Source organism: Lactuca saligna, chromosome 7 (assembly GCF_052625555.1).
Source record: "Lactuca saligna cultivar CGN05327 chromosome 7, ASM5262555v1, whole genome shotgun sequence".
In the NCBI taxonomy this organism is placed as follows: Eukaryota; Viridiplantae; Streptophyta; class Magnoliopsida; order Asterales; family Asteraceae; genus Lactuca; species Lactuca saligna.
The window spans coordinates 39,363,248-39,375,185 of NC_136423.1; positions in this window are offsets into that span (position 1 = coordinate 39,363,248).

Here is an 11,938-nt window from a genome sequence, read left to right on the forward strand (position 1 = left end):
TTGTTGATGGTAAGTTCTTTGATATGCCATCCTTGAGAAAGAGCAAGGGAGAGAACCAGACGAATAGTAGCTGGTTTTATGACATGGTCGAAAGTATCAAAGAAGTTAACACCAACCTCTTGTCTAAAACCTTGAGCGACTAATCTTGCTTTGTTTCGTTCAATAGTTCCATATGATCGTCTTTTTACCCAGAAAATCCACTTGCAACCAACAATATTAGCGTTAAGGGACAAGAAACAAGTGACCATGGGTTATTTTTCATGAGTGCATTATACTCATCTTTCATTGATTTTTCCAACATGTAGGCTTAAGGGCTTGGGAAAAAAGTATTTGGTTCGACATCAGAAGACAATTTGGTAGTGAAAATTTTTGGTTTTAGCGATTTTTTTAGAGCGGGTTATCATAGAGTATTGATTCTGATCATCAGCAGGTCTAAAATACATAGGAATAGTAGTGTTCTGTCGTGAACGAGAACTAACAGTAGATTGTTGATGATGATGAGTGGAAGGATGAGAGGTAGATTTGACATGAGGATGTAAGGTGCATGTTAGTGTAGATAGGGATTTTTTTGGTGTTGAGGGTGAGGAAGAGACATTGGTAGATGACATAGGGGATGAAGTTGGACGTGTATGTGGAGATGGAGTGAAACATCAAATGTTATCAGCATGTTGAAGAAGAGTAGAAATTGTATGATTTAGAGGTGAAGATTGAGTAGTTTTCATAATTGTTGTGGAAGTTTAAGGAAAAATATCTTCATTAAATACTACATGTCGAGAGATATAAATGTGAGATGTGGATTGATGAAATCATATATAGCCTTTGTGAGAAGCATTGTAACTGATAAAGATACAAGGTAGAGAACGAAAATCAATCTTGTGTTTATTGTAAGGAAGCAAGAAAGGGTAACCAAAAGTTTTAAGAAAATAATAATATGGATTTTTATGGTAAAACTTATGGTATGGCGAGGCATAGTTTAGGGTTGGTGTGATAGTTATGTTGTGTAAGTAGGTGGCTGTTTTAAAGGCATGTTCGCAAAACAATTGTGGTGAGGATGATTGAGCTAATAGGGTTAGACCTTTTTCATCAATGATACAATTCATACATTCAACAACATCATTTTTCTCTTGGGTATATGGATAAGGCACACAATGTTGAATACCATTATTTTTAAGAAAGATGGACACATTTCTAAACTCACCACCCCAATATGTTTGTAGGATTTTAATATCACAAGAAAATGATGCTTGATCATTGTTTGGAATTGATGAAATGTAGAAAATACTTGTGACTTTTGAGATAAGAAATAAATCCAAACAAAGTTTATGCAATCATTAATAAAAAAACAAAATAGTGACTTCCATTCAAAGAAAAAAGGGGACGGTCCCTAAACATCCGAATACATAAGTTCAAATGGTTTAGAAGAACTTATATAAGAAGCAGGAAGATGAAATCTATGGCTTTTTCCCATTTGGCATGAATCATAGACATTGGGAAATTTATTTGATGTAGTAGGAAGATAGAAAGATGAAACTAAATGCTTCAAAAGAGATTCATGTGGATGAGCAAGCCTCTTATGCCACCCATGAAGAGAAGTGTGAATTCCAGTGAAGGCCATATAGGGAGGTCTTGCTTGGGTATGTGGCAGCCGATAGAGTCCATCATGTTTGTCCCCTTGAAGAATTGTTTGCCCCTACAATTTTTATCCAAAATTACATAGAGACATTATTGTCCTCGGTTAATTTAGAGACACTAAGGAGGTTTTTGGTTAATTGGGGTACAATAAGCACATTTGGCAATTTTAAATGAGGTAAAGATGATGAACCAACATGAGATATAGACAAATGGTTACCTTTTCCCACTTGGAGTTTGTCATCACCCTTGTAATCATCTATAATGTTGAGTTTGTTGATTTTAGGGTTGCCCCTATATCAAAATACCATGATGGGTCAATGACAGTGCAAGGAGATTTGGAATGTGCCATGTGGACATGTTGCGATGGTTGTTGTGGGTTTAGTCGACGGGATGGGAAATTTGTTTGGTTTGAACGTTGCCAACAGTCTGTTGCCGCGTGCCCAGTTTTGTTGCACACTTGACAAACTGGTTTAGGATGTCTCTGATTAGTATTACAAGAGGCAGATGAAGATTGAGAAGTTTGGCGATTGAATAGAGTATTGGAGAGATTGTCGGATTGATTGACAGTGAGTATTGTTGTTGCAGATAAGGCAGCTGATTGGCGAATGTGTTCCTGTTCAAGTCGTGATTCTTCCTGGTGTAACATACCTACAAGATCATTGACAAATAGAAGTTATGTTTTCATCAAGAAGGCAGCGACAAAAGGCCAATAAGATCAATCAAGTTCAGTTAAAAGATGTCCAATGATATCTTCCTCATATATGAAATAATGATTTACAGCAAGACTATCAGCAATTGATCGTTTACTTTCAATATAATCGATCATGGTTATGGACCCTTTTGAAAGGGTTTGTAGTTGGTCTTTAAGTTGCATATGGGAAGCCCTAGTTTGGGCTTGAAACGTCTTTTCAATAGCCTACCGACCTATATAGGAAGACTTAGAGTGGGTAATAATAGACAAAGCTCGCTCCGATAAGGTGGACTAGAGCCATAGCAACACAAAGAGATCACGTTTCTTCCATGTAGTAGACTCTGGATTTGGTGCGGTGGTAGTCGGAGTTTGTGGAATAGTTGAATAATCTGCGGTGGCTGGAGTGCCTTTGATAGCTGGAACAAGAAAAGTAGCCGGAGGTGGAGTAGGATTAGGAACAAGTTCATCCAAGTCAAAAGTCTCACGAACAGCAATAGTAATAGTAGGCCATAAGGTAAAGTTTTCCCTATCTAATTTGACTGCAACAATAGGGATCTGGAGATTGACTGTGGAGGTAGTGGTGGTTGCCAAATTAAGAAGATGAGGGGTTCTTGTTGCCATGAATTTGGGGCAAGAAGTGACAAGGAAAAGAAAATTCGATAGCTATAAGGTAGAAGCTCTGATACCATATAATGAATTAATATTGGATTATATATTAATCGAGTAAGAGTATAGGAATTTATACTGAGAGATTGTAACTAAGCTGGAGATAAAAACTCCTAACTATAAGCTAAGACTAAGTTATCTTTAACTACACTACTAGGTCAATTATACACGTGTTACAAATGTTGATTTCAGTTAATACACCATAATCATAATGCATCAGAAACTTTCGTATTATTCCTTACTTTTCATTTTTTTTCTATCCACATGTAAATCATAGAGATAAAGAGGGGATCTCCATCTCCAACGCTTCCATCTGCATTTTCGACCACCACCGTCATCATCTCCATTTGTTTCCAAGGAGAAGTAATATAATAAAAGTTGCAATTAATTTCTGAAAATTTCCTTGTCAAAGACGATCTCAAATTTTTATATGACAATAATATCATGTGTCACACCCCTAAACTAGAATGGCGGAAATTTCTGGGGTTGATGACTTTCATGTACAATATCATAACAAATGAACAATAGTGATCAAAGTCATACAACCATTGTATTGATAATTAAGATGTTTATATTGTACCCAAAACATAGTTTACTTGATGTTAAATACATATGCCAAAAGTAAATAACGTGACGCAGCGACGTCCCATTCCTCAAAATCCTTTTGGTTACCTGTCTACTAATTTCTTGAGAATACAAGTGATTTTGAAAAGTGTCAACAATTAAGTTGGTGGGTTGATAAGATGTTTTGTATGAGATAAATTGGTAACTTTTCCTTGTACAATGATAGAGTACGCTTTCAGAAAATCCTATATTTTCTTTGATAACGAACTATAAGTCTTAAAATCCAAGACTACAAATGTAAGTAGTGTTGTACTAGAAAATATTATTATGAAGTTTTATCTTTAAATAAAACTAATTAAATGTATGTTATACCCATAAACCAAATGTATTGTTAATACCCGATATGAGTTATCATAACCACGCCAGTGACTAGTTGGCCTGTTACGACATTCTTTAGGCGTCGGAATGTTAGACATTTGTAACCCCAGACCTGCCAGTCTAACTGTAGCTAACAGTTTAGGTGCGGGATTTTCAGTCCCGTATAGATCTATACACAAGTGTCATGCTCTCTTACCGAGACTCTAGTTACAATACAGGACTTTTGTAGGTACCCTGGTAGGTACGTGAATACGATGTCTCACAAAAATTGTATTAACGGTTTAAGTGTAGTGTAATGAAAACCCTTTTGTGAGTGGAAAATATTATCTTTCCATAGAAATTTCATAGTGTAAAATAATTATACCTTTAAATAAACATTTGTTCGTTCCAAAAATGGTAAAATAATGTTATGCCCCATAAACTATTCATATTATAGTTTATTATAAATGTTTTGTTATGTCCATTATATATATATATATATATATATATATATATATATATATATATATATATATATATATATATATATAGGGAAAAGTGAATATACCCTTAAGGGTATATAATCTTAGGTACCCAAACTCACCATATTACATCGTTTTATATCATATAATACATTATAATTGTACAATGTTCATGTAATTTAACTTCTAACTTGATTTACTTCCATGATTTTTATAAATTACACATTTATCTTTCTTTTAAATAATCTTCATTTTCAACGACAATATATAAAGCCTAGTAGGTGTTCGACAAAAAGATGTGATAAAAGAGAAATATAATAGTGAAAATTTGAAAATATTGAAAGTAAATAACATTGAGGTTGAAGTTTAAGAACATTATAATGAATATATCAAACAAAACGATGTATTATGATGTATTTGGGTACCTAAGCTTATACACCCTTAAGGGTATATTCACTTTTCCCATATATATATATAATGTAACGACCAAAAATTTCAACAAAATTTAACTTTTCAAAAACAACCCATTTTAATCACGTTCTTATAAAAAGGTTTTCAATACATTTATTATAAGAGTATTCCCAGATCCATATCATAAAACATAAACACGAGGAGCGGTGCGATCACGCCTTTGCCTTGCCACGGTCTCCTGAAGAACCTGAAAAACATTAAACCACAACTGTAAGCCCGAAAGCTTAGTGAGATACCCCCAAAATACCAACCACATATACCGCACACATAACATGCTATATCATATCAAATCACAAAACAATCATGCATATCGGGTCTACTGTGTGACTGGTCCGCTGCACCGGCCAACAGTCCACCTAGTCCACCCTCCGCGTCTATCCGTATACATCGAGTCTGCAGTACGGTTGGTCCGCCCGCACCGGGCCTTCAATCCACCTGGTCCACTCTCTGAGTCTACAGTATGACTGGTCTTCCCGCACCGGGTGTTCAGTCGGCCTGGTCCACTCTACGAGCCTCAGCACATCTGGTCTGCCCTCGTGGGACCTACAGCCTATCCGGACCGCTCGTTGGGCCTTTGGAATAACCGGTCTGCCCTGGGTATGTTGGCCTACAGCACAAAGCAGGTCATGCCTCAACCTAACCCCAGTCAAACAACCATGTGCACATAAACATACAATCACATAACAACTCATATTCAATCAAACCGATCTAGCAGATCACGTAACACAACATACTCTAAGCAGGATACCGACCGAATTGGTCACTAGCATAGCATCATCCTATATACCAGGATACCGATCTTAACCAGGTCTCTAACGAATACCATCCTAACTACCAAGATGCAAACATAGTAAAACAGCAACATAACAACAATACTCGAATTACAATACAATAAAGGGCTGGCCTTGGTGCCTTAGACCCTGTTGATATAGTGAGGATAACTCACCTCGCAACTGCTGACTAAAAAGATAGATCACGCTGCTCCAACCTCCGACACGAACTCCACCACTGATAATACCAAAAGACTGAACTCAATAAATACCAATAATTACCAAAATACCCCTGGAAGTCAACTGGTCAACTCTTGGTCAAAGTCAAAGTCAAAGTCAACCTTCTGGCTGACTCTACTCGCCGAGTCATCTCGCTGACTCGCCGAGTCCCCCAATACTGAAAGGATCCCCCTTCCAACTCACTGAGTCATCCCTTGACTCACCGATTCTTAGCTTAACCAGGAAAGGCTAAGACCTCAAGAACAGACTCGTCGAGTCCAAGGCTATCTTCAACCAACTCGCCGAGTTGTTCTTCAAACTCGTCGAGTTCTTGCCCGCCTTCAAGCAACTCGCCGAGTACACCCTTGTGACTCGCCGAGTACCACTTGTTCTTAACCCATACAGAAGCCTTTCAAGCCATGCAATTGATTCAAAACGTAGATCTACCCTTCTACAACCCTTCCATCACGTAAAGTGACAAACTTTACGTGAATCCAAAGAGATCTAGGCATTTTACACTCTAGGGCTAGGGTTTGGGACAAGATGGCTTCACCAATCACTCAATAACAGGGACTTTAATGCACTCTAGACCTTCTCTATTCCAGATCTGAGGTAGCAACCTCAGATCTAACCTTCAAACTCCATATACCACAAGCCAAACTTCCCATACAACCCAAAAATGATGAATCAACATGAATAGCAGCCCCAAAAACGAGATAATACCTCAAAGAAAAGCCCCCAACAGCAAGGAATCCGTATCTAAGCAAAGCCCCTTGCTCCAAGCCTCCTAACTCTCCAAGATCTTCCTCCAACTTTCTTCTCCAAGGCTCAAATGCACTTAAATCCTTCACAATCACGTTTCTAGGGTTTTCTGGACTTCAAGGGTAGGTAAGGAGGCTGGGGTGGGGGTATAATGCCCTTTATATAGGGCTCATTCCCCGAAATTAGGGTTTTCTTCGCACAGCGCCTACTCACCGAGTCCAGCTTTGGACTCGCCGAGTTGGCCACTTAACACGCAACCTAAGTCGCGACCCTACGCGTCGAGTCCACCCATGGACTCGATGAGTTGCCCTTCAAATTTACACTTTGAACCCTGAACTTGCACTCCTGGACTCGGGATGTTACAATTCTCCCCCACTTAAATTAGGCTTCGTCCTCGAAGCCTACGACAACACAACTTCATAACTACTCTTGCAATGCACCTGCTGGCATTAACCAGACCAGATTCTTCAAAACACAGCCATTGGAACCCAAAACCCAACTTTCCCTCTTGCGGTGTCCTGACCACCGCTTCAAGCTGGCCACCGGCCTCATCCTTTGATAACTACATCTAACCACCGAGTACCACTCCCTGATACTTCGCTCGCTCCAATTCACAACAATCATTTGACTCATGCAAGCTATAGATAATCCCTGAACCACCAGAATCCCGGTCTGAATTCAACTTTACCCACTCCATGCTGACAGGATGATACATCACTTAATCTCATAGCAACTCTTATGAATTCCCCTCTGCAATCTCTTTCCCCATGCTGGAAGGGCTCTAGCACCCTCGGGTTGGAAAACCCGATACACTGACAATACCTCCAAACATCCCCCAGGATGAATTACCACTACATACCCAATTTCTTAACCGAAATCGAGCTGGGAATCCAAGACTCCATCTCTGCATCCCTTACGAGCCTCTTGACTTTACACCCTCGGAATTTCCTTCCGTGACCTCGGTAGACATCCAAACCGGATGTGATTCCATATCACCGTCGCACACACTACGCAATAATCATAATTGAAACACTTCAATCATAACTTCGCACTACTGAATTCACTTTCGAGACTTACATTCCCTCTCGGAGCTATATTCCTTTCCTTTTTCCTTACCAAGGAGATCCACTTGGCTGCCTTGACACTACCACAAGTGCCACGGTGCTCACCCAACACTACACCATTTCCTTATGGCATAACCTCTATCCCATGCACCATACATTATCTGAATCCACTCGTGAAAGCTCTCAAGTCCATGCACTACCTCCACTAATCGTGATCAATATCCGGGGCCAGACCTTACAACGCTAACATATCACGACATACTCAATCCATTTCCTCGCATCGATCTAACAACACATGCAGAGTATTCAGCATGACTGGACCGCCTTACCAGGCCTTCAGCCAACTGGACCACTCTCATAACCTTCAGCAGACCTGGACCGCCCTCCAGGGCCTTCAGTCTAGCTGGACCGTTCTCCGAGCCTTCGGCCTGACTGGCACGCCGAATGGCCTTCAGTCTATCCGGACCGCTCAACTTGCACTTCAACATTCCGAGTTACTCCTTCGGGAAAACTCCTACCATGCAAACTGTTCTAGCCCTCTAGGGGTTTCGAACTCTACCTCCATCCCATATACTCAATCCCGGCCCGATCCTAGGCCTTCCACAATCAATCGCTCTTGGTCTGCATCCCGCCCCGCATACCTGCCACTTACTCATACCAGCCTACGCCTTTGGCTGACCGAGACACTACTGAATCCCATGCGGCTAAACACCCTTTCATATTCATCGATTTTTTTTTCCAGAGAATTCTCCAATTCTCCCCCACTTAGAGCACTGACTATCAACCACCGGTCGCCGTTTCCGACCTTCCTTAACAACCTTCCCGACACAAACACTTACACGCGAACCGATTCCCACTAACACGAGCAACCTTCACAAATCCCACACCAACATTGATCACCCCGAACTCGAAAGAAACTCGATCTTCAGCTAACCATCACAAATCCCAATACCCGATTCCCACGAACAACCCTCATAAATGATAATCAACAAAATTTCTAACACTAAGCCCATAACCATGCCATAACCCTCAAAATCAAATAATACAATATTGAAAACCACGCAACGAGACTAGCAGATAAACAATACTCCACAATAATCATAAAATAATAAGACAACAAGAAGAAACATACCCACAGTTGCATCCGGCACTGCCCTGACACTAAGCTCCTTAGGCTTCAAGCCATCTTCACAAAATGCACCTTCCAAGCTTCTTAACACACAAAAATGGAGAGTAGGCGAGATTAGGGTTTTCTAAGCTCAAGAGGGACGGTAAGGGAGGCTGAGGGAGGCTAATGACCCTTTAAATAGGGTGCAAAACCCTTGAAATTATGGTTTCATTTTCCAGCTCCTACTCGTCGAGTTGGGGTCCTCCAACTCGTCGAGTAGACCCCTTAAATTCACGTGGCCTGAATCGTTTCTCTACGACGAGTTGGGGGCATCTAACCCGTCGAGTAGGTCTAAGTATATGACTATAAGCTTTAAATTTTTTTACCTGGGAATCGGGGTGTTACACATGTGGTACTCATAATACTTCCCTTTCTCTTTGTCCACATTTGGTGGCGTTTTCTCAAAAACATGTACTTCAACCCGGTGGCTCTGAGGCTCGTCTTTGCCAAACTGACGAAATTTGTGGGATGGGTGTCATGAGTGTCGGTTGTGCTTGTCATGGCATTCTTCATGACGTTCTTAGTGGTTGGGGATTGAGTAGTTGTTTGCTTATTCTTGCTTGATGTACACGTTTGCAACAACCTTTATGGTGACTTCTTTCCTTTCTTCACCGTCTATCTATCTGAGGTATTTCTCAACTCTGTATCTGAGCTCGTCTCTCGAATGTGGTACAATCCTTTGTATCTTCTTTGACAAGGATGTAGTGAGTATACCTTAGGCGAAGTTGCAAGTTATGAGGAACTCTTCATGGCCTGGGACGTTGAGCGTCGCCATAGTGAATCTATCATAATACGCCCGTATTGACTCTCCTTCTGTTTGCTTGCATGCCATTATTAATTTCCCATCCCCCTTCCCCTTCCTTAGCTGCATGAAATTGTTGAGGAAAAGGTATCGTAGCTGCTCGAAACTCAAGATACTACTCAGTCGCAGTACCTTGAACCATTTTTTGGTGTTTCTTGATAACATAATAGGGAAATATGTGCAAATGAACCATTTGTCCATCCTCAGTGATGTCATCTTCCACTTACAGGTTTCGATATGCTCGTCGAGGTTGGTTGTACTGTTATACTTGGGGATGTTCGGTATCATTAACGAGTGCGGGATCTCATACTACAAGAGCTCCTAGCAAAAAGAAGATTTGGTGCTTGTCACCAGGTTTTCCATGCGTGGGTGTGGAAAACCACCGTAGATCATAAATTGTTGAGCGTAATATGGGTTCCAATACGCATGGTTGTACATCGCTTCTTGTGAGATGTATGGTTGTTGTTGGAAGCTCGATTGAGTGTTTTGATGTAGTTGTGAGCTTGGTTTCGACTGCTGGATCATGTTTGGGTTTGACCCCTGAGGTTATTGAGCATAGGTATTGGGTTGTTGCAACGATGACAAATGGGGGTTGGATTCTTGTGACAACAGTGTTTGGGGGATGGATCTATGTGACTGTTGGATGGATCTATGTGATTGTTGGAAATAGGGGTTGAACATTGGAGGTTGTTGAGAGAAAAGCGGAATGTGTGACATTCCTGCAACTGGATAGAATTGATAGCTTGACATTGGGTATTGTGTGGAGGAGAGGATGGTACCTGGGGACCAATTGTTCATCCCCGCCTGTTGCAGTAGCAATTGCGGCTGAGGGACCACCGGTTGCGATTGCTAAGTCGACAGTTATGACTATTGGGTCGGTAGTTGCGATTGTTGAGTCGATGTCGAATGAGGCGTTGCGTTTGTGGTTGCAACCGACTGCTCTGTTATAACAGGTGACGGTTGCCATATGGTGGTTGTCAAGGCAAACACAATTAATAAACCTAAATCTTATACACTAAAATAGTGTATAGTGGTAAATGGATCGTATCCACAGAGATTGGTTCAATTTTATAACTTTATGAAAATCTCTCTGCAAAAATACTTGTAAAATGACAATAAAAATAAAAATAGGGGGGTTTATTCTTTTGAATTACTTGAAATAAAACTAGAGTTAAACTAAGATTTAAATAAACAATTCAACAAAAACAAAAGTTTGATGTCAAATTAATAAGAGAAAGATGGTTGACTTAAGGTTTCCTCACTTGAATATTTGATGAACATATCATTAGAATCCAATGTTGCTACACTTATTTTAAATCTTTAATTCGGCTATAGTAATCCAAGAAGCTTGAGATTACCTAGACTTTTATTAATTGTTAAAATAGTTATAAAATATCATAACAATTTCCTTAGTCAAAGTCATAATTCCCATTAAGCATGTAATTAGTGAAAGTCAACTAGCATTAAGAACCAAAACGTCACCAAATCCAAGAGGAGTCAAATGCTTCCACTTCCATGTTGGAGAAAATGTTTTTATGATTGTGTGAAGCAAAACCAACACAAGAACCACTTGTTGCTTGCTAATTTGAAGATCCTTTACTTAATCAAGAAATTAGTCAACTAATCATTACAAATACATTTAAACTCATGAATAAAATAATCACTTTCACCTTCCCTTTGGCCAAAACCTCTTCATAAAATAATCACTTTCACCTTCCCTTCCCTTTGGTGGATTTGGTGTCTGATATTGCAATAGTGGTGACCGAAGAAGATAGATATGATGTAGCTAGAGTGGTGTTTGATCCAGATGCTTCTTATTGTTATTTATTGCATGTGTAGGATGTGAATGAGTTTTTGCTGAAGAAGGTGAATAAGTATTTGTCGAAGAAGATGAAAGGGAGGTATTGTGATTATTTAGTGAAGAAGAACGAAAGGGAAAAAAAGAGTGGAAGTCATATCGTCGTTAAATTGAAAAGTGGATGATGTTGGGTTTATTAATTAGTTAATATTAGTAATATCAATATCAATAATTAATAAATAGATAAATAGTTGAGGGGAAAATGGTCGTTTTACCAACTTAACGGACCATAACACACATAAATTAGTTGTATCAACCTAAACCACAACCAAACTCTTTTAAAAGCATCATATTTACAAGTTGAAAATTTTTTGAACTCAAAAAAAAATCAAACAACAAAGACCAATTTTGCAGTTTACTAGTTTTTTTTTCCGCTAGGCTAAGCCGAGTTGAAGTTCTTAAAAGTCAGGTCGGTAACGCTAATAACTTAAA